Source organism: Linepithema humile, chromosome 3 (assembly GCF_040581485.1).
Source record: "Linepithema humile isolate Giens D197 chromosome 3, Lhum_UNIL_v1.0, whole genome shotgun sequence".
NCBI classification, from domain to species: Eukaryota; Metazoa; Arthropoda; class Insecta; order Hymenoptera; family Formicidae; genus Linepithema; species Linepithema humile.
In genome coordinates, this window is record NC_090130.1 from 28864170 (window position 1) to 28885238 (window position 21069).

Consider the following 21069-nt stretch of genomic DNA (forward strand, 5'->3'; position numbering starts at 1 on the left):
TGTATCAAACATTGTAATAAGAATTACTTATTATAAAAAAATATTAGTTAGACAATTAATTGTTATTTTTATCCGGCAATCTTAAAAACAATACAAACTTTATTTCAAAACATTATAATTTTATTTCAATTCATTGTAATAATTTTATGCTAATGCATTGATAGGTTTTTCACTCTTGGAGATAAAGATAAATAGAAATAAAATGCGCATATGAACGCTAACTTGGCAAACGTATTCTTAGTTTCTTCACATCATGCCTGACGTTCATTTGTCAAACATTCAAAACTATCACTATATTCTGCTGAAGATGACAAAAACAAGATAGGTTTGACAGTGAATACACTCTTTCATTAACCTAATGGAAAGAGCACAAACCTTCGACGTTCCGTTCATGTCCAGCTTTCTCCAATAACTCAAAATCCGACAGAGTGTCACTTGATGCATCATTTATCACGACGCACAGCATCGAGTCAATCAAGATGCACTCAAGATAATATTCTTTTTGAAGAATTACAGTATAGTTAAAGTAGCATTATTATATTGTTGAGATTATTTAATCTGTATCTTTTCAATGTTATGCAAACAACAATATCTTAAAATTTATCTTTTAACAGAAATACTTAGAAAAATCTCATTTCCACTCACTTTCTCGTATAATTTGGACGAAACTCGGATTTTGTAACCACAAATGATCGCTGTAGTCGCGCGTTCGGCTCATCATAACGACGGAATATCCGGGAACGGAATCGCGCCAGGAGCGTGGAATTAATCCGCCTCTCGCTTTTTGCCTCCCGCAGCCGCTGTCGCGCGCACGAGTGTTTCCTTTGGCGTTTCACATCGAATGGCGGCGATTATTGTCGCGGGCAAACACGTAGCTGCAGTCGGAAACAATTCAGGGCTGCGAGCTGCCGGATTAGCAAACGCAAGCCAACACCATTCTCTCACTCTCTCTCTTGGTCGCCGTTCTCCCCGTGTTCAAACTCCCCGAATACCGATGCACGCGCCTGATCGCCGTATGAAACTATTTTGCTTAATGAAGCGCCGTTAAAACTTTCCCCGATAGAACCCGGACTCCTGCGCCCGACCTTCCCTGATTCCTGACTTCGTCGTCGGACCATTCGGACGCCATCGAAAGATATTCCGAAATTGCGCGCGGCATATCCCGCCGACTAATAATTCCATTTCGGTATGTACGACCATTCGATGCCGGGGGGAAACCCCTATAGTGACTCTGTATAACAGAGTGATCTGTATAAGACCGGATCCACAATAGGTGTGGTAAGCTTTAAGCCGTAAGAAATTGTCCAATCACAGACGAATGTGTGAAGAATAATTGACTACGATTGGTCAATATAACTTACGGCTTAAAGCTTACTAGACCTATTATAGAGCTTAAAGGCCATCACACGCAAAAAAGTTTTAGCCGTAATCATAAGACGTAAGCAAATTGACCAATCACATTGAGCAGTAATGAGACTCGTATTACTGCTCAATGTGATTGGTCGATTTGCTTACGTCTTACGACTAAAACTTTTTTACATGTAATGGCCTTAAGATGTGTTGAGTATCTCGTTTCCAATATATTGGGATAATAGCAATCACTTACTATAAAGATTAAGAATTTTCTCCTGGACAATTGATTTAAATACCTATATAACTTAAATATTTTAATGAAATATGCACACGCACGCACACACACACACACACACACACACACACACACAACACACACACACACACACACAAGTTTTCACTTATAAAATGTCAAGTAAACAATGGCTTTATAACACTAAACATCATTCTTAGGGTGAAATCAGACGATACGGAAAAGAGCTGCGGAACGAAGAGTGCGTCATTGAGACAGCCAATTACTTGCGGAATACAATCGTACGCAATAGCTGTGATTGGCTGTCTCAATGACGCACTCTCCGTTCCGCAGCTCTTTTCCGTATCATCCGATTTCACCCTTAAATGATGAAATTCATTATGTGTGACAATTGATTGATCGTTTCCAAATAAATAATGACATTAGTAATGAAATGAGTGGAAAATGTCATTACACAAAACTCGGCGAATTCGTCACTTTTCGAGACTCTCGCTATCTCCAATGATTTTTGGAATGAAAAGTCCTATGCTATGCCCGCGCGATATTGCCGTGCGAACGATGTTATGCTTCAGGCGTATTCGATCTAGGTATTCCGATTGCGCTCTCACTATCCCGCCGATTCATGAACGGGGAGCAATCTCGCGGTACATGTTATAAGCTTTGTGAAAAAATTTTGTCAAACCTTGATTTGTTATTGTAAAAAAATATGTTACAAAATTAATAATCAAGTCGCGATTGAAATTCTGCAAGAAAATACTTGAACGCTTCATGGAAAAAGAAAAGAGAAAGATGTGGAGTATCAAGAAATATTCAAAAGAAATTAAATTATATAGAGCGCTAAATTTTACTTACTTCAATCTTCTTATATACACAGAGTCTCCACCGCAAGACTCATTTCACAGAAGTCATAGACGCACTTTGATGAATTTGGAATGAATTTTTTCTCGGCAAAAGTTTCGACTAAGACGTTACAACTTTCCGGCTTTCAACTTTAAATGCTTAATAATCAATATGCATAAAACGTTAGTTAAAAAAAACTCTCTTAAAAATATCTAAGATACAATAAATTATTCCTTAATAATAGTCGATTTAATATTACAAAGAATATACAAGAAATCGTTACAATTGTAAAAATTACAGTCAAGAGAAAGTATACTTCCGAGACGATTTGTTATACTTTTCCGCTAAATTTCACAACAAATTTATTTTTGCAATAAACGTTTAAGAATCATTCTCTAATATTTTGCAGAATCCAAAAGCAGTAGTGTCTACACGCAAGCATTGCGAGAACAAAATTGCGTTTTGTAAAGTTTCGATGAACAAATAAATAAATAAAGTGTACCCTGCGAAAATATTTACAGCTGCGGTTACGAATATTTGATTCCTGCGCGCAACTGAATAACACGCCGCGAATGATTTCGCCCGATGGCATGAAATTTGTAGGAATTTTTAGATGCATAGTCCGGAGTCGAAACTGAGTTCGTATTGTTACACCCGCGACGGTCACTCGCGAATGCGCTCGCGCAAGAAATAAATACTCAATTTAAGTACTTTAATGAACTCAACAGCAACACAATTAAAACGAAACAACAACGGAATTATCGTGTACTATTCAGAAAACCGTCTTACGAAATGCATCCTCACGGCACCGAAAACCAAGCGTAACTTGTCATCTCGCACTTCGGCTGCGTTCCGAAATTCACTGCCGTACTGAAAATCTACAATATACGTGACGTAAACTATAGATTTTCAATACTGGCAGTGAATTTCGGAACACAGCCTTTATTTACTAAGTAACGTTAGTTACTAAGCAACGCTTCTCAACGCCAGCTCGCGGCTCACACGACGCAGCTTCCGAACGACGATATCCCGCGGCGCGGGTACAACAGTACATACAAAAATGGCTGATTTTCTCGCGGAAAAGCTGATTTCTGTTGCTAAGAGTTTGGCTGCAAGTTATCCAGCGAAATCGGTATCTTCAACAATGGCATTACGAGTCACACTTGTTGTTAATTCCGATGACTTTGATTCTCTCGAAAATATCTAACAAAGAAAAAAAATAAGAGTACAATAATCTCTTTATCTTTTAAAAAATATTTTCTATAATTTAGAATATAAATTCAAATAGCATTCTAAATGTTGAAAAATGTGTTTGTTATTTTATTTACAAAAAAATAAACTTTTGAATGAATAACACTGTAAAAAAAATATTATGCTTTTAAACAATCTAACACGTGTAATTTTCGCTAGAAAGTATGCAAGCCCTGTGACATCTATGATACAAATATTAAAATGTCAACACAAGGTTTTATTTCAAAACTGCGACGCAGCTGGTGGGAACATTTGCCAAGAGTTTAGTTTCAAAACAATTTTCGTGATATTCTGTCATCACCCAAATCCGTCCTACATCAAAAAGTGTTATCGGCTTTATGTAATTCGACCGGTATTGCGACAGAGCAGGACGCAGTATCATTTTTCAATCGTTTTGATTCTCGATCGTGACCGAATCGGTGCTCTCCACCGTCCAAAATCGTTGTCGCAAATTCGCCGACACCTCTCAACAGCCACTCGACGGTTTCGTAAAAACTTTTGAATTATTTATGTTTTTTTCCAGGAGCCCGCAGTTGCAATGCCGGATGCAGATGCATTTTCCTTTTTGTCATCCCTTTGAATGTTTAATGTCGACTCGCAGATAGAACTCGGCCTTTCTTTCCGTCCACCTCACTCGTGAATTCTACTTTTCTCTCTCAGTCGATCAGCAAGCCAAAATCGCAAAGGTAAACGAGGTGAAGAAAATTGTCATGAAAGAGCACAAAAAAAGATAGTAATGAGGAAGAAGAAATTTACGGAAAAGGAATTAATATAGTCGCAGCACGGAAAAAATCACCAAGTGATAACAAGTAAAATACACATAAAAATATAATATGTATATATTTGTTATATGTACAAGATATCTCACTAAAGTTCAATTGAAATAAAGGATGCTTTTGTCTCTTATACTGGCAAACGTGCGAGATAGAGTTAGCAAAATGAAAAAAAGAAAGAAAGGTGAAACAAAAGCGTCGAGAGAAGGTTGGATGAGAGCAAGCACAAGTGAAATCGATTTTAGCCGGCTGGTGCGCTGACCTATCGCGCGAGTCTCGAAAGTTACGTATTAGGTGCTTCAGCTGTAATGGGTGCAATCAAACGTTAGGATTGCGAGACGGGGTGAGAGAAGCGAGAAGAGGCAGTAGGGCGGTTGAAAAGGGTTGCTTTGCAGTTTCAGGTGCATAAACGAGTTCCCAGCTGCGCAAGAATACATGCACTGTAATGGCACTAAGCGTATGAGAACAATTTCACGATATAAAGCTAGAACTCGGATAAAAGATTCAAATATTTGCTTTTATATATCCGAACAATTCAAACAGTTCGAAGGAAGAAAAGTGAAAATCGAATTTGTACATTTAAACACTTGTTTTACCAACTTTTTACTTTTCCTTTTTTAATAAAACATATAAAAAAATGCCAATCTCTATTATACGATACTTTATCTTCATTGTTCGCAAATTATTAGTAAAAAAAATATTAGACAGATAAATGAGAAATATTTTTAAAATATGATATTTAATAAGCAAATAAAATAAAGTATCTTCTAAATTAGTAATTGATGTTTCACGCATTTTTATTTAAAAAATTGAATAAAATAAATATTCGTTAATTGACGAAAATTAAAAAATGTAATTCTAAATATATCAAATAAATTTCTCAATTGCGTTAATATATATTTAAAATATATATTTTTTTTTTTTTCATTTTAGTGCTACTTATTAATCATCAGCATTAACAAGTTGAAAAATAAATTCCAGCGCTAAAATTCTATTAAAATAAAATCCATTTTGATTAAGATATTTCATTTTTTTATTTGTTCATCTACGGAAAACATTAATATTTTAACGTTTGTGTCTAAAGGCATACATTTTGCATTTTTCAGAAAAATTGCTAACAATATAAAAGTGGCATGAAAAAAGCGGCCAAATATCACGTTTAAAAAATCTGCGCAAGATCTATAATTATGTGGCACACAATTGTGATATCTAAGATCCCTCTTTCCACATATGACATCACTGCAGAGCCAAGTGATAAAGCACGTGTGCGCGGAATTACGATCGCCTTCCCCCTCGTTTCTAGCTTTATCACGTCCGTCAACCCAGCTTTATCAACATACACGCTCGGACTCTCACCATCATCGCAGATTGTATAATATTCGAAAACATACCGCGCGTGATATTTCGTCTTTACACGTCACTGCCCGTAATCTCTTTTCGCCTTTCACAATGTAAACAGCGAAATATTACCCACATACTCCACCGCATTACCCTCGGATTTAATTTTAAGGAGAAAACGCTCTATAACTCGGCACAGCTCGCCACATCTTATTTCCGTACAAAGTTTCACAAAGACTTTGATCGATATCGACATTTTTATGGGAAAATATTGCAAAATTTTACACGTTAATCTTTATTTTTATTATTTCACATTTCTGTTTTTATTAAATCGTACAGAAGCACTGTGAACATCCCGTTTCCTCGGCAAGAATTTTTACTATCCGTGTTCTCGAAGACTGTAACATTACCATTGTCCTGAGACGAGAACGCTCCTTTAGGAATAATCGCCTTAAGATTGGCCTGGATTGTATCTCTGCCATTCAGAAATGTTAACGCGGGTACGTTAAGGAACACTAAGCATCGCTATCTTATTCTTATCAGAATAATGTTTTCATAGGAGCACGACGCGACGTTTCGCTTTCTGCGCAAGTAGAGAAAACCTGTGATGGCCAGCCATACCGCGAGGAACGCACGTGTGCATTACTGCATACAATGTGTTCCTTTACTAGCGATACTTCTATTGTTCTACGAATTTTCGCTTTAATTAAACTTGACTTTGCTTATCAAAGCATTTCATAAAAATCTATTCTTTCATCATCAAGCATCGCGCAGCGCTTGAATGTCAAATTTAACGATTGACTTTAATTGAAAAGAACCGCTTTGTCATTTATTATTGTATCTCCAAGAGCTCAATTCTCCTGAACTCCCCAAGTCGCTAAGTAACTTCGCAACGGCAATTAAAACATTCTTTCCGATTTTGCCCGAAACATCCGCGGGGACGGAAGTAGCTTTCTCCGGAACACCCTGTAGACATATATCGGGTGGTTCGCGCGCTCCGAACGAAGCTGGTTGCGTGCATTGTGTACATGGCTGTTAGACGATCCTCAGTATGGCCCTTTTGTGTCCGGCAGGAGTCCACAGTACGCCCCTGAGGGCACTTTGGTGCTCGTGCAGCGTCTCGACCGGAAGGACTTCCACGTCGAGCGACAACGCCGTCCACCCTCACCTCCATTTTTCTCTTATTTTTCTGCGCTGTTTTTGCCGACGCTTCTCTTCTCTCTCGCCGTTAAATAAATACTTAAATAAAAAGAAAAAGAAATAGCGCAATCGTGTCTCCCTGTTCCTCTTCGAGGCGAAGAACCATTTCGCTGGAAAGCATATTATTACCCCTCAAGTCCAACCCCCGCCACCCATTTTCTATATACTATCTGACTTACAATGCTCTTCGTCCCGCTAAAAGCATTACTTCGTCTAGCATTGCTGAAGACACAAAGAGGTGGTTTCAGATGCAGATACTATTATTTATTCGTCATATTGCGATAAGTTCTTATTTAGAGTCTCTCATTATTTGTAACATTGCAAAGATATATCATGGAAAATAAATTTAATCAATTCGTCCAAAAGTGTGCTAGTATATCGTAATAAAATACGAATTTATTAATTTTGTTGATTATAATTTTTAGGAAATGTATATTAATGAAATACACAACAAAAAATGAATGTATTATCAACGCAGCATTTAAACGTCTGTATTTAGATTCTTAACAACACTAATTTTGTACTAGGAGAGAAATCTCCTTCGTGTTGCCACAATCTCGACGACTAAAAGCCGTTCGAGAGGCGTCAATTTTTCTCCCACACACCTCTTTTTTCGTTTTACTGACCGGCGAATGTTGTTTCTTCACCAACTTTCTTTCGCCCTTCGTAACTCGGTTTTTCGCAGTCCAGTTAATAAAGATCGAACGTCAACAGTGCAGAACAAACACAATTACTTCTCGGATCTTTAAAAGCGATCACGAGATTGCGCGAGTTATTTGTGAAAAACGCTGAGTTTTTAGCCCTTTATTTTTAACAAAATGTAAAAATTAAAATACGTGCATGCTTTTAGGAACAGTAATACGTTTTTAATATTATTCAAACTTACTTTTAAAAAAGAATTATATTTAACGCCTGATTATCAAAATATTTGCAATTGTAAAAAATGATGACCCACTCCACTCTTAATCAGAACTAATGTTAACTGAAGTAAACATATTGCTAAATAGGGATAAGAGCAAGTTTAGGTATTCTCAGATTTTTAAAAATAGCTTCAAAGTAGATTAATAATATTCTTCGTTGCAATTCCACTAAAACAGCGCCATCCTGGATTAATTTGACGGCATTCGAGAACCTATCAAGCCGCACCGTCCGTATAAACATCCGATTAATCGCGCATAACATTATCATGGAAAAAAATGCAGTTCGAAGAAAGTGCGCTTAAGCCGAGGAAATTTCATCGTGAAGCTGCGAGAAGGTAGAAGAGGATATCGCGCATAATGCGAATTTATCGATCATCGAGGACTGAAAATTCGTTTCTGGCGATGCGATGAGAGAAAAGCGGAATTGGTTACCGCGAAACCCGTTCGGCGAAGAGAGTGCAAAGGTAGTAGATAGAAATAAAAAAACGAGAATGATTGCTCGGAACCACACAGTGCATTTAGATATCTCTATCCATAGGATTTTCTCTTCGTTTGCACTTACACGGTATGTCGCCTTTCATCACGATTTATCCGCAGCAACACCAAATAATAAAAAATAACGAAAATCTCTTAAATGCGACATTCAGAAATATCGCTTTTTTATTATATTTCTGTGAAATTTTTTATTATAATTTAAAAAATAAAAATATATCATTTAATTGATATAATAAATAAGCGAATAACGAAACAAGTATAAATAATTTAAATAATAAGATAATATAAATAATTTGGCAAGAAATTAACAATATTTCCGAATAACTTTGACATGTGTGAAAGTTTTCCAAGCCTGCAAATATCAAACAAAAATGTAAAAGCAACATGACACTGATACGTAACTCAGCATAAATATATCGATTGAACTTCGTGGCGCAAAAGTTTGCTTTGCGTCAAAAAAGAGACGAGATTAAACAGTGTCGGATGCACGTGGAAGATGAGGATAGATAAAACAGATCGAGAGAAGAGCTCGGGATAAAAAGATAGGACGTTACCGGTCAGATTTCGACGAAAGAGGACCAGAGCGGGTTTAAAAAAGCGGACAGGATAAAAAAAGCGCCGGCAGCAATCGCGATCGAAAAAAAAGCTCTTTTCCGCGCGCGCAACCCATCCCCGCATAATTAATCAGTTTCGTAGAGCACTAATTACGGTGCGTTTCCGCGCGATCGCCCGAATGATTTCCATCGAGGAAAAAAAAGAAGAAAAGAGGAGAAGAAAAAAGATGGAGCAGCCAGCGGCTCATCTCCACTACGCGGCAAAGCAGTTAGTGCGCTATGGGGGAGAGACAAGGGAACGGGAGGAAGAAATGGCGGCTGCAAGGATGCAGTTTTTTTCAATTCGCCGCAAACAACGTGCCGTCGATAAAATCTGCATTATTCCGAGCCGTATCAGCTCACCGGCGACGCGGAAAAACTAGCGGTTCGTTAGTGTTGTATACATTGTTTGCGAGATCTCAGAAAAGCGGCAGAGATTTATGGACTTATTTAAAAGTAATTATAACAAACCAAAAAAAAAAAAAAAACATTTGATCCCATTCTCTATTCGCAGATAAACAGCCATTATTAATATTTAACGCCGTTAATGTATAGCAGAAATTCTGCAGTCACCTTTCCTTCTCAATTACTGCGGATTTTGGATAAAATTTACATTTAGAGTCTCTCGTGTAATATCGTTGAAAGTAATTTTATCGCATTGTACATCATCACGATGGATCTTTGATGTATAAATTATTATGTTGAAATTATTGCAAATTTACAAGTGTAGAAAATTTGCCGAGAATCGTTTTTAAAACTTTTTCCTCGATTCCTAACCTAACTTTATGGAAATGATTGTTTTTTGTTATTTGTTATTTGTTAACGCCGCAAATAAATCTACAATCGTTGATATATTAATCAAAGTATTACTGCTTAATTCTGTTGCAGGTAGTGCCTTTGTTAAGATTTTAAGCCGAGTTCTCATCCATATGTAATTGTGCATTTACATTGCACCTGTATACTAGGTGTCTCCAAAATAATACCGCCCCGGATATATAAAATATTAATATAGCAAAGCTATCTTGCTATACATTAATAATAATAATAATACTCATTAATCGGTCAACGTAATAACAACAATATTGCTGCACTGGCAGCAATTCGTGGAATATTAACGTTATGTATTCAATGTTAAGAAATCAATTCCACGTACATCAAGCGGATGAAATCCGCAAATGGGAACGACAGTATTACCTCCGCGACGTAGCGCGATGAATCATGTGATTAATTAGATGGCCGATGTAAACGCATCTGTGAACGCGTTTATAACACTTTTTCTAGATGTTAGCGTCAAGTCTCGACGGAACGTTCCTTTATTCAATTTGTATGTTTCTCGCAATGCGTATAAACGCACTTGGAGTTTTGCTGAAAATAACATGACAACCCGGTAGAGCTCGCCGGCACACAGAGTCCGCCATAAAATTTCCCCTTCTCGCATTAAAACTGGACGCGCGTTTCGAGATTGCAGCGTAAAGCGCCATAAAGCGTTACCGACAGCTCCAAATTACGACCGGTTTCACCCTTTACATCGATCCGATCGATTCTCTTGCCCCCCCGATCCCGTCTGACTCAGCAATCTCTGCCACTTTGAATTCGTCTGAATTCCTCATGATGACACGGCTCTTTCGAAATGTTGGCACTTTTTCTCATTCGAAATAAAAATTGTTTATTACGTATGTAAAATTAGCTTGATTCACAGAAAGTTATTGTTAATTTTGAAACGTTTGTAAGAAATTAAATGCGTGTATAAATACAGCGATCCCGCAACTTTTACTTACGCGTGACTTCAGAAAAGTGAAACAGATTACGCGTATCTCGTGCCGATCTTTGCCGGCTACATTCACAGCTAATAGTCATGTTAATAGCGATTAGTTGCCTCTCGCTGAGTCTTCGCGGTGTGGCAGAATTTCTAAAATATTATATTAACGTCAGATTACAAGCGCACAGATCCGCAATATTCAAATACATCTTGCTTTCCTTCGCGCCTCGCTTTTTGCAAGATAAACGTGCAGTCGGGATTTGCCGGGTCCACCGTGTAGATACAGAGAGGCTGCCTCTCGCGTAGGGGGCGATGGCGCGGCTCGGTATATTAGCTTATACGTGTGTAATATGAAGCATTTAGCTCCAATAATACCGGCGGAACAATACGGCTTTACCTACACCGCGTTTCAACGTTATATGCGTTAACCTCGTGAAGGTACTGCGCATTGTTCGCACGCCTGCACGTACACACGCCGACGCCCGCACACGCGCTTACGCAAATATTCGCGCGAGTTGAGGGACAGAGAAAGAGTGAGAGAGAGGGGGGAAGGGAGGGGAGAGAGAGAGAGAGAGCGACATCGCGCATAAAATTACGGGGCGGCCTTCCGGAATCCGTTTAACTATTAATTCCCTCGATTTTCGCCGGTAATTCCGCGCTGCGGTAAATGTACCAGGTTGTAATAAGACATGAGCTTTGGTCTGATGTAATGGAGAGTCCGCGATATATAATACTTGATGATTCATGAATTGTAGACGACAATCTTCTCATATTGATCTCACGGGCATTTCTCGTCGAGGAAACTGTGTTGTTTCAAAACGGTAAGAAACTTCTGGATTTTCAAGCATTGAAAAGGATTGATAAATTGCAGGAAAATGTGGAATGAAATTAAATAGTATCAAATTATATGCAAATTTTCTCCGTGTTTCCATTTGCGCCACTCTCCGCGTGCACACGCATACTCGCGAGCGGTGTGCAATCTTCAAAGGAGAAAGCTGAGAGCAAATAAACACATGCGAACAACGTGACTGAAAATTAAACATGCGTTTTTCTCCTTTCTCGTTAAATCATCAACAAGTTTTCAAGTATAAAAAACGAGATTACACCAAACAGAACTTTCCTTTATACAACAGAAGGTAGAATCTGTCGGGATGAAGGGAAAAATAGGAAGTGGCGAAGAACCAGCGGAAAGCAGTTAGAAGAATTCGACAAAAAAAAAAAGAAGAGAAAGAAGGATAGGCTAATCCAGACTTTCCTGCGAGAAAATGGAGAAGAGTAAAAGCCAAGGAATTGGAATGGACTTGCCTTCATGAGAATATAAGAATGAGATTAGTTGTGTCTGAAGAGCAGTGTAAAAAGTTATTCCTCAACATAACATCACCAGAAACCATGTATCGTGAAATTTAACTCAATCATCGAAGAAAGAACATTTTTTCCTTGAAGAAATCAGATTTTTCTGACTGGTAAAAATATCAATTTATGTTTCCTTCAACAAGAATCCAATTTAAAATATTATATTTTTCCGTCCTTTTACACCATCATTACCATTTCTAATCTTCTCATTTTTCACGTTTGTTATCATACATTAAAAAATACAAGTCGTGCTTCGCACTAAACGGCCAAAAAATAAGAAAGTCATTAAGGGCAGAAAGAATCGTAAAGATCTGCATCTTATCTCCGTCCGGCCGGAAAATTACGAGATGCTCTCCCGCATGTCTCCGTCAGGTCGTTCTCTAATTATCGTCGGTTAAGAACCCGAGAGCGGAGATGCGCGCCATTGATTATCGAACGACAATAGTCCGAACGCCTAGTTCGACGACTTAACGCGTGGTCCCCAGATCCGCGGAAATCGATTAATTAAAATGAGTGGAGAAGAAAATGACTCGTGCTTTTCTGCGCCCGCAAGAAGGAGAGCATCGTGTATAATTGTGCAAGTAGTGTGTGCGTATTATATTTTGAAATTTAATAATTAATTTTATTTATTATTATTATTAAATTATATTTATTATATTTATTTATTATTATTATAAATTATATTTATTATTATTAAATTATATTTATTATATTTATTTATTATTATTAAAGAATTTAAAGTTTTAATTAATTTTTCATTCTCTAACGTTATTATTTTTATAAGATTATTTATATTTATTTTAATCAACAATTTTATAGGTTTATTTCCATATATTTTTACAGCTTCTAGACATATATCGAAAGACAGAATTAATCAATTAGTACAATTCAATTTTATAATAGATTTTAATTGCATAATTTTATTCCGACGCGAAAAGTCATATTTATTCAAGATCGTGGCCGAGATACTTAACGCCGCTATATAAACTTACGATAGACTTACAATATCACTTTTATGCGCATCACCTTGTATCGTTCTGCGAAAGTGATCAACTGCGTTGCCCTTGAAAAACTCCGCAATCCTTACCTCTTTAACTTTTACGAGCGTTTGGTTAGTTTACTTTTTACAGCGGCGAAAGTTCGTTTGTGGCGCGGCGCTGGCAGAACGATTTCGCTGCAACTATAGTTCCTACCAGAGTCGTGCGGGGAATAAAGGAAAAGAGAAAGTAATCTGTCATCGCAGATCCGCAACAAAATAATGCTGAGCAAAGGGAGAAAAATGGATCGATTTAAAATATTAAGAAACATTAATTAGGACAGAGTTTTCTTCGAGAAAAAGATAATGTACAAAACGCGTCTGATAAATCGCATTTTATCTTAACAGCCATCTAGTTTTTCTTTGTAATTTATTCAAGTAACTTATAATATGCTTTCTGTAAAAAAACTATAAATAGAATTCAACAAAGTAACAAAGAAATAAATTGAAAGCATCGCGTTGCATTACCGTTGCAATACCGTTTCTCAGTATGATCTCTCGGCAGAAACTAGCTTTGTCTGATGATTACAAAAAATTCTTTTCGCGCCTTTCATCTCGAAATAATCTTCTTACAACAACTAACTTTGTTTCACGATAATAGAAATTTTTTCGTTTGAGAATTAAAAATTCTCCGCTATTTATAAAAATAAATTGCCTCTTTCAATTTTAAATTTCTCTTATATTTATTGTTTTAGTTCGTAAAAAAAAATATGTCATACGTCATAAAATTTCTTTACATTATCAAGCAAAGAAATAAATATCCCGTAATGTTACTGTAAATTTTGCGCATATTTTTGCAAAGATCTTTCGCTTAAGTCTTCTTATTTATACAATAATATTAATTATATATACAAAATAATAATTCCATTCCGCATAAATGTCTGCATTGCAGAAATACACTTGGAACAATTTACAATCAGTAATGAGTTGGCGGCAAGACAGGGGCAAGGGAAATCGAGAGGACAAAAGGGAAATAGCGAAAGAGTCGCACGATATAGGACACCCCGACAAAGAACAGGAGCACCGTTACGGTAAATTACACCAAGGGTACAATGCAAAATATAAAAAGCAGGCTTATAATAGGCGGGCGTAAGTCGCGGGTGTTTAAAAGGAGTCTGTGTAGCCGACTAACGAACAGTTCGCGAGATAACTGAGACATTGTTGTACTAAATATATATATACATATATATACATATATATATATATATATATATATATATATATATATATATATATAAATGCTGCAGCTTTTTCTACATACATAAAGAGATTAAAAAGTTATCAGTGGAAGATTGTCAAGGAAAGATTACAACATAAAAAAAAATTTTCGATATTTCTCTTCAAATTTGTTAATAAAAAGTGTTGATCTAACGAATTATCGACGTGCATGATTAATGACCATTAATGACCAAACACGCAACTTCTCAAAAATTTTATCAATGTATGCGAGCTATTTGCAAGTTGGCTGACAAATGGATAAGCAAATAGTCGACATATTTTGCTTTCCATTGAATGGAAATCGAAATGCAATATTTGCAAATCTGAACATGAAAAGCATGATGTCGGGTCAACTTTTTAATTTCCAGTTCACTAATGTAACATGTCGCTATTATAATATCGATTGTATTACTAGACATGTACTGACTGTCCGCTTCTCACCGAATATACATTTTTTCTGGATGTATATATTTAAAATTAGTTTCTGTATAATAAAACTTTTCGATTCCAACATCTGATAATTCCAATAAAGAAATTTATAGTTAAATAATAATATCTGCTAAAAGATTATAAAAAACAGTTTATAGTTGCTGTATTTCACTATTAATTATTGTAAGAAATCTTGTACAAAATATTCTTTTAATATACTCTCTTCTTCTTGGCAATAAAAATAACAATTATTATCATTATTATTGATATCAACGAGATTTTCTGTGCGCAAATAAAAACTGTATTTCGCATCGCAAATGCCATCGATTCTTTCACGACACTCTCCACTTGCCGCTAATCCGAAAAGCCACAACTGTTTTATTCTAGATGTTCATAATATGACAGAGCGGATTCGCCTGCCGGCACGGATTGCCGATTGCAAAATATCCCCAAAAACAATCGGCCAGTTTATATCGTGCAAAACGATTTTAATTTCTGCAGCCCCCTCCGAGCGATGCTCGCGCGACGGTGCGTTCGTGTGCGCAACAGGCGATTCGGCTCATTCGATTTGTACTTCCGCGCGCGCCTCGATATCCCTTAATCCTCTTGCCGCGTTTAAACTGCTATACATTTCACTCGGTGCTTGGCATCTTTCTTCCATCCGTGTACGGCACTCCGGTGTGTCGAACCAGCTGCCGAAATCGCTCCCGCTCGCGCTCGCCGCCGCATTTGCATTCGCAAATTATCAAACAACCGTTCCACAGATTCGGTTACGTTAAATTAATTTGCACACCGCGTCAAAAGGTGTTCATACGGCCGGCGTAACACACTTTTCACGTGCTCAAGTCTAAATTTACCGAAACTAAATCCACGTTGTTGGCCGATTCCGCCGATGAAATCGCGTGCACGCGTTTCGCCGATAAACGTACTCAAATGGCAAACACGCAATTTTTATTTTAATTTCATAAAGGCACGTGTTATTGATATCAATAAAATTGATTCAAATTAAATTGTATATTGCAATAAATTTAGATGCAAGAGAATGGCAAATCGGCAGTTACTATCTATTCAGGCACTGATCTTACAAGCAATATAAAAATTTTTTAAATATTTCAGCAGTTAAATTTATCCAAAAATTTTTGTTTAAAAAATTTTTTACTTCTCTAAAATATAATTTTTTATAATTTATCATACAAATACAAACGCAGATCACGTAAATGCAAATATATTGTCTTTGATTTATTAACCTAACCTCCCTAAATATACACAAAGCATTTGAATCTTATGTAAATGTCGGAAGCGTCAAGAAATGATTGATGCTTTCAGTACAAAAAAATTTTCTTTACGTGTTCCGACAAGATCAAGGTCTTTTTCTCACCGTTCCAGCGAATTCGGGATTTCAGTCCGGTCAAGAAAAAATTCGGCTCCGTCGAGCACCGATCTTACAGATTGCGAAACCTTTACAAGATATGTCTTACGCGCTGCGCGACGTACGTCCTTACGTCCTTACGTACGACTTACGTCCGACGTCCTTCGGGCTGACTGATATCTTTACGTGAATCTCGGCTCTCTCAGGTGTGCCTCTCAACCGTGGTGATTTAAATCGCGCCAAACTTTCTGACGATCCAGTAAGGATCCCTCCCGCGAGAGCAGTTTCTCGAAAGCAGGCCTCTCGTAGCTACCGTACCATCCTCTTCGATCCAGCTCGTATATTTCGCACTCTCGTGGGCCGCGCACACAGAGCACGTCAAGCTTACCACACTTCTCTCCGACTGCTTTCGATGCTTTGAACAATTTCGAGCCAATTTTTCCTCAACAAAATTACATCTTGTTTTCGATTTTTACACAACGTTTCACGATACTAAATTTCGTTATTTCCTACGTCTGTATATAATTCTAGATCAGAAATATAATTCGTGAATCTGTACGCAGCGGTAGTTCTCAGAAATGATAGCAATTACTTTGTAAATGCGGTAAAGAAATAAATAAATAAATTATTGTGTCTTTTGAAATATTTTTAAAACAGTTTATAAAAGTTTTGAATGTAAATGTTTGTAAGGGAGTTGTGTTGTAGAAAAAAGTATGTTACAGAATTTTGTTTACGCTATATTAAATCGCTATTGTCTTGTTCGTACAATGTTAAAGCGCATTTTTATAAGTAAAACCGCTTATTAAGTTTTTGCTTTTATGATTTAATCATATCATATTATAGTATATCTGTGCAATATAAATACTTAAAAAACATTAATAACGTTTTGCCGTTTCTTATACGATAAGGAAATATAATTGGATAGTGAAAGTCGTCTGTAACGAGACTGAAACTTAGGAAGGTTGGCAACTAAAAGCATTCTCTGTCATTTGCCAATCAAATTAGTGCTCAATTTGTCGAAAGCTTTTTACACTCCATGATTACCATTATTCGCTAAGAATGTCGAACATCTGCTACTTCATAGATATTTATAATTTAATGAATTAACCTGTAAAACCGATATTGAACATTATCTTCAACTGTTTCAATTTTTCTACATGTAATACTCTTAAGGATGTTTTGTACGTACAATCGTTGCAAAAAGTTGCTGAAATTTGATTTTGACGAATATTATGCTCTTCTCATATAGTTTGAGTAATAAAGATTGCACAGAATCTTACTATTTATTCATAAGTAAAGTGCAAAAATGTACTTTTGAATTTCTGTTGTTTTTTCTGAGAATTTTCGAATTTTCTGAATTATGCTTGACGTGCGGATAAAGGTTAGTTGTGTTTATCCACAATGCCAAAAGTAGGCCCTTATCGATGGAAAGGAAAAATAGTGACCAAAAAGGTATGAAAAGAAACTTTTTCAACAAACAAAAATTTTTTCTATCCATTTTACCCACTTAAATCAACACGGTTACACGTTTTCGATAAAGTCACGGGTTCGTTGCAAATTAAAATCCTTATAACTTTTGATTGCTTCAGTGAATCGACTCCGGATTTTGTCATAAGTCTCCGAACATATGTAAGAACAATCTGTAGAATTTTTATTAAATTCCTAATATTTAATAAATAGGTACTAAACATCCTTAATCTTTAAAAGCTTGAAAAATTTTTTGACAATTTTTTCAAATTTTTTTTCTAAATCTTTAACTATATTTCTAGAATATATGGTATTCGAAAAAAAACTGAAAATTAAAGTTTCAAATTTAAAAAATCAGCTTACCGGTTTAAAAAAATCAAATATCTATTATAACAAGATTATAGCGTGATATATTCGTTATCAGCTTTAAGTAAAAACAAAACTGTACACATTCTCTCATTTTATATTTACTTGATTGTTGCATAATTTTGTTGAAAAACAGATATTTTTAGCAAAAGTATATTTCTAAAAATGTCAGACATGTAACTTTTTAATCTGCAAACCTTTTGTATTTTAAAGGTTTTTTATTTTAAATATTCTATGTTAAAAAAGTAAGTTTCGAAGCAAATTTAATTAAAATGTTTTATTATAATGCAAGCGCTCTCTCTCTCTCTCTCTTTCTCTCTCTCTCTCTCTCTCTCTCTCTCTTTCTCTCTCTCTTGTTCAAAAAGTTTCGATCAGTATGGTTGTATTATTAATGCTGGAGATGCGTACAGTGCGGATAAATTTTAGCAAACGTGGAGAAACTTTGTACGCTCATCCTTGCTGTAAATTAAATAACGTGTAGATACGCGCAGTCACGAGCTTTAGTGTTGAGATCAAAATTACAATAAAAAGTTTTTAACCATTGTTGCTAATGCTTCTCTTTTTTTTTACATTTTTTTACATTTTTACTGAAGAACAAGCGTCGCTTTGCTTTTTTCTAATCGATATACGATTACAATTTAATATCAATATCAAGAAATAAAAATAAAAGAAAGTAAAGTATTCAATTTAAGAATAAGAATGCAGGAAATTAGTTATGCTAATATATTAAGTTCGATAACTAATTAATTTTTCAATTAATGTAATATTTTATAATAACTGCAATATCGATGAAAAGTACTGGAATCAAAGATTTTATCCTTTATCGAAAATTAAATAAATTAAGGAAACGGGATTTCAATATCAAGGCTTTGCAAAAGATGAATTTCAATCGACAACTCGACGCATTTTTCGATTTCGAAGATCTCAATTCTGTGGACGTATGCGGTCACGATATTAAATACGATCGGAAATATCGCGCCGCGGCAAACCACCGTTTGTAATTGATTCTCGATGAAAATAATCGTATCGTCTCTATCGTGCCTATTAATTGAGAATTGCCAATGACAATTTATTGAGAATGCTATGTCGGTTCCAAGCGATATTCAGCCCGCGATATAATATTGACAATAGCTACGCTTGTTGACTTTCAGTTTCACCTTCACTCTTCCTCCGTTTGCTCTCCGATTTCCTCGGCGTACACAGAAAGTCTTCGATATTCCCAATTGTCTTACAGGAACTATAAATTCGTCGATATCCTCTATTATTGCCCGAAAGCCATTTGCTCCGTGAAATATGCACGCGACGTGAATATCGCGCATGTCCCATCGGACAGATCAGGAAGCGGTAATAATTAAGATATCCAAGTATATGCCACAAGATTTTCAGAATAATTTTAACTGTTTTGATCCGCAATTTTCGTCTTGTGCGCGTTTAAATGTTCTTTATTCCGCGAATGATTTTCCGCTGCGGTGGCGGGTTTATATGGAATATAAAAATAAAACTGTGAATCTTGCGAAGAAATTGAACTGCGATGACTGCGAATTTGGAAATTCGACGAAAATTGTGCGGAATTTCTTGAGAATTCTAAATATATTAGTACAAGAATTATATAAAATGTTTTAAGAAATTTTGTGATAAAAGTATAGTTCTTATAAAAATTAAAATTCTTGTTTGAAAAGTTTACGAAATAAATAAACAATCCGCAAAATGACTTGTTGTTACTTTGTGCTGTCACATGTGGAAATTAAATTTGGAACGCCAAAGAATAATACAAAGAGTATTTCTCGTAATATCGCAATCAAAAACTCTGCGTCGCTGTTGCTCGATCAATCGGCATCAACGTTCTTGTCTCTTGGTATTTCACACGTGAGTGGTAAAATGAAAAATGGCGCATAAAAGTGCAAAATCTTGTTGAGCGCTTTTTCGAGCATCCTCTCGGATGGCTTTGACCCTTTGATGGACCCCGTTACGAAGTTAATTGGGAATTGCTCGATCAATGTATCGAAAAAATCGAAAAGGGATGGTGGACATGAGACATCGGTAAAGAGAACAATAAGTAGAGTGTTACACGTGTAAAAAAAAAAAAAAAATGCACGCAAAAAAGAAGGTTTCAAACAATCACGGCTGATAGCGTGGAATTAAGAGAATTTAACGCAATCAGCAGCTGAATTTTATAACTTTGACTTCAACTGTAACGAAAAATTTTATATCTATTCAAAAATGTTTGAAAAAAATGCTGTATTATTTGTCAATTAAAGACTCACAAGATTCCACTTTGCGCATACAAAATATTAAATCCACGTCTGCAGTATTAATTGCAGTTCTTGTGCACGACGAGATGTCATAATCCTGTAAAATCTAAAGAGGCAAGAAGATCGAGCGGAGAAATGAACGCCAAAGTTTCACGAAGAGAGGCGGGATGGTGGAAAAACGCATTTCTCGGTGTAATATATCAAAGAGATACGCAGATCGCGCAAGCGGCGCCCAACGGTGCCCGACGTCATTCACCCCCCCTCCCCCTCGCCCCCTTCCGCTCGCCCGCCCGCTCGCCCACGAACAACGTAAACCACCGGGCGCTACCCTCGGTCTCACTGGTAAACCCTAGAGAGATAACCTAATGCTTGGCCCTATTAACGCGGCAGTCCACCTCTTGCAACCACCCCCCCCCCCTTCCCGCTCCCCCGCTCGTTGCTCGAGCAGACCCCCAACACGGAGATCCGGCGTTGTACGTGGGAATAGGCCCGCGGCGGCCTTATTCCGATTATCTTCGTCGCTTTTAATTGCCAACTTAATGTACTTGGCCGCCGCCGCACTCCGCTCGCCATCTCGCTGCGATCTCGGCGGCAGCCGCGAAAACGAGAATTTCATGGGCATTGTCTCTGTCTCGGCAGAAAGTTACGCTGACGGGGGGGGGGGGGGGGGGAAATTAATTGCAATGCGGCCGGGAGATGGCGAGGTAACCACGTAGCGCGGGAAAAGTCAAATGTTAATGATACGCGTCCGACCGAAATTTTTACGGAGACTTTTTTATCGGAATTTTCACCCGAAAGAGATTT

General features: G+C 36.8%; 1 protein-coding gene across 7 annotated transcripts in view; it reads right to left on the reverse strand.

The window, feature by feature from the left end:
- Positions 1 to 21069, reverse strand: part of LOC105676680 (agrin-like) — a 332792-nt gene that overhangs the window by 267730 nt on the left and 43993 nt on the right. Inside the window, exon 1 of one of the 7 annotated variants that reach the window (XM_067351408.1) lies at positions 2459 to 4688. The exons of the other annotated variants lie outside the window; for them this stretch is intronic. The gene's annotated coding sequence lies outside the window, so the exon portion shown is untranslated. Of the gene's footprint in view, positions 1 to 2458; positions 4689 to 21069 lie in introns of those variants that run through there. 7 annotated transcript variants of the gene reach the window in all.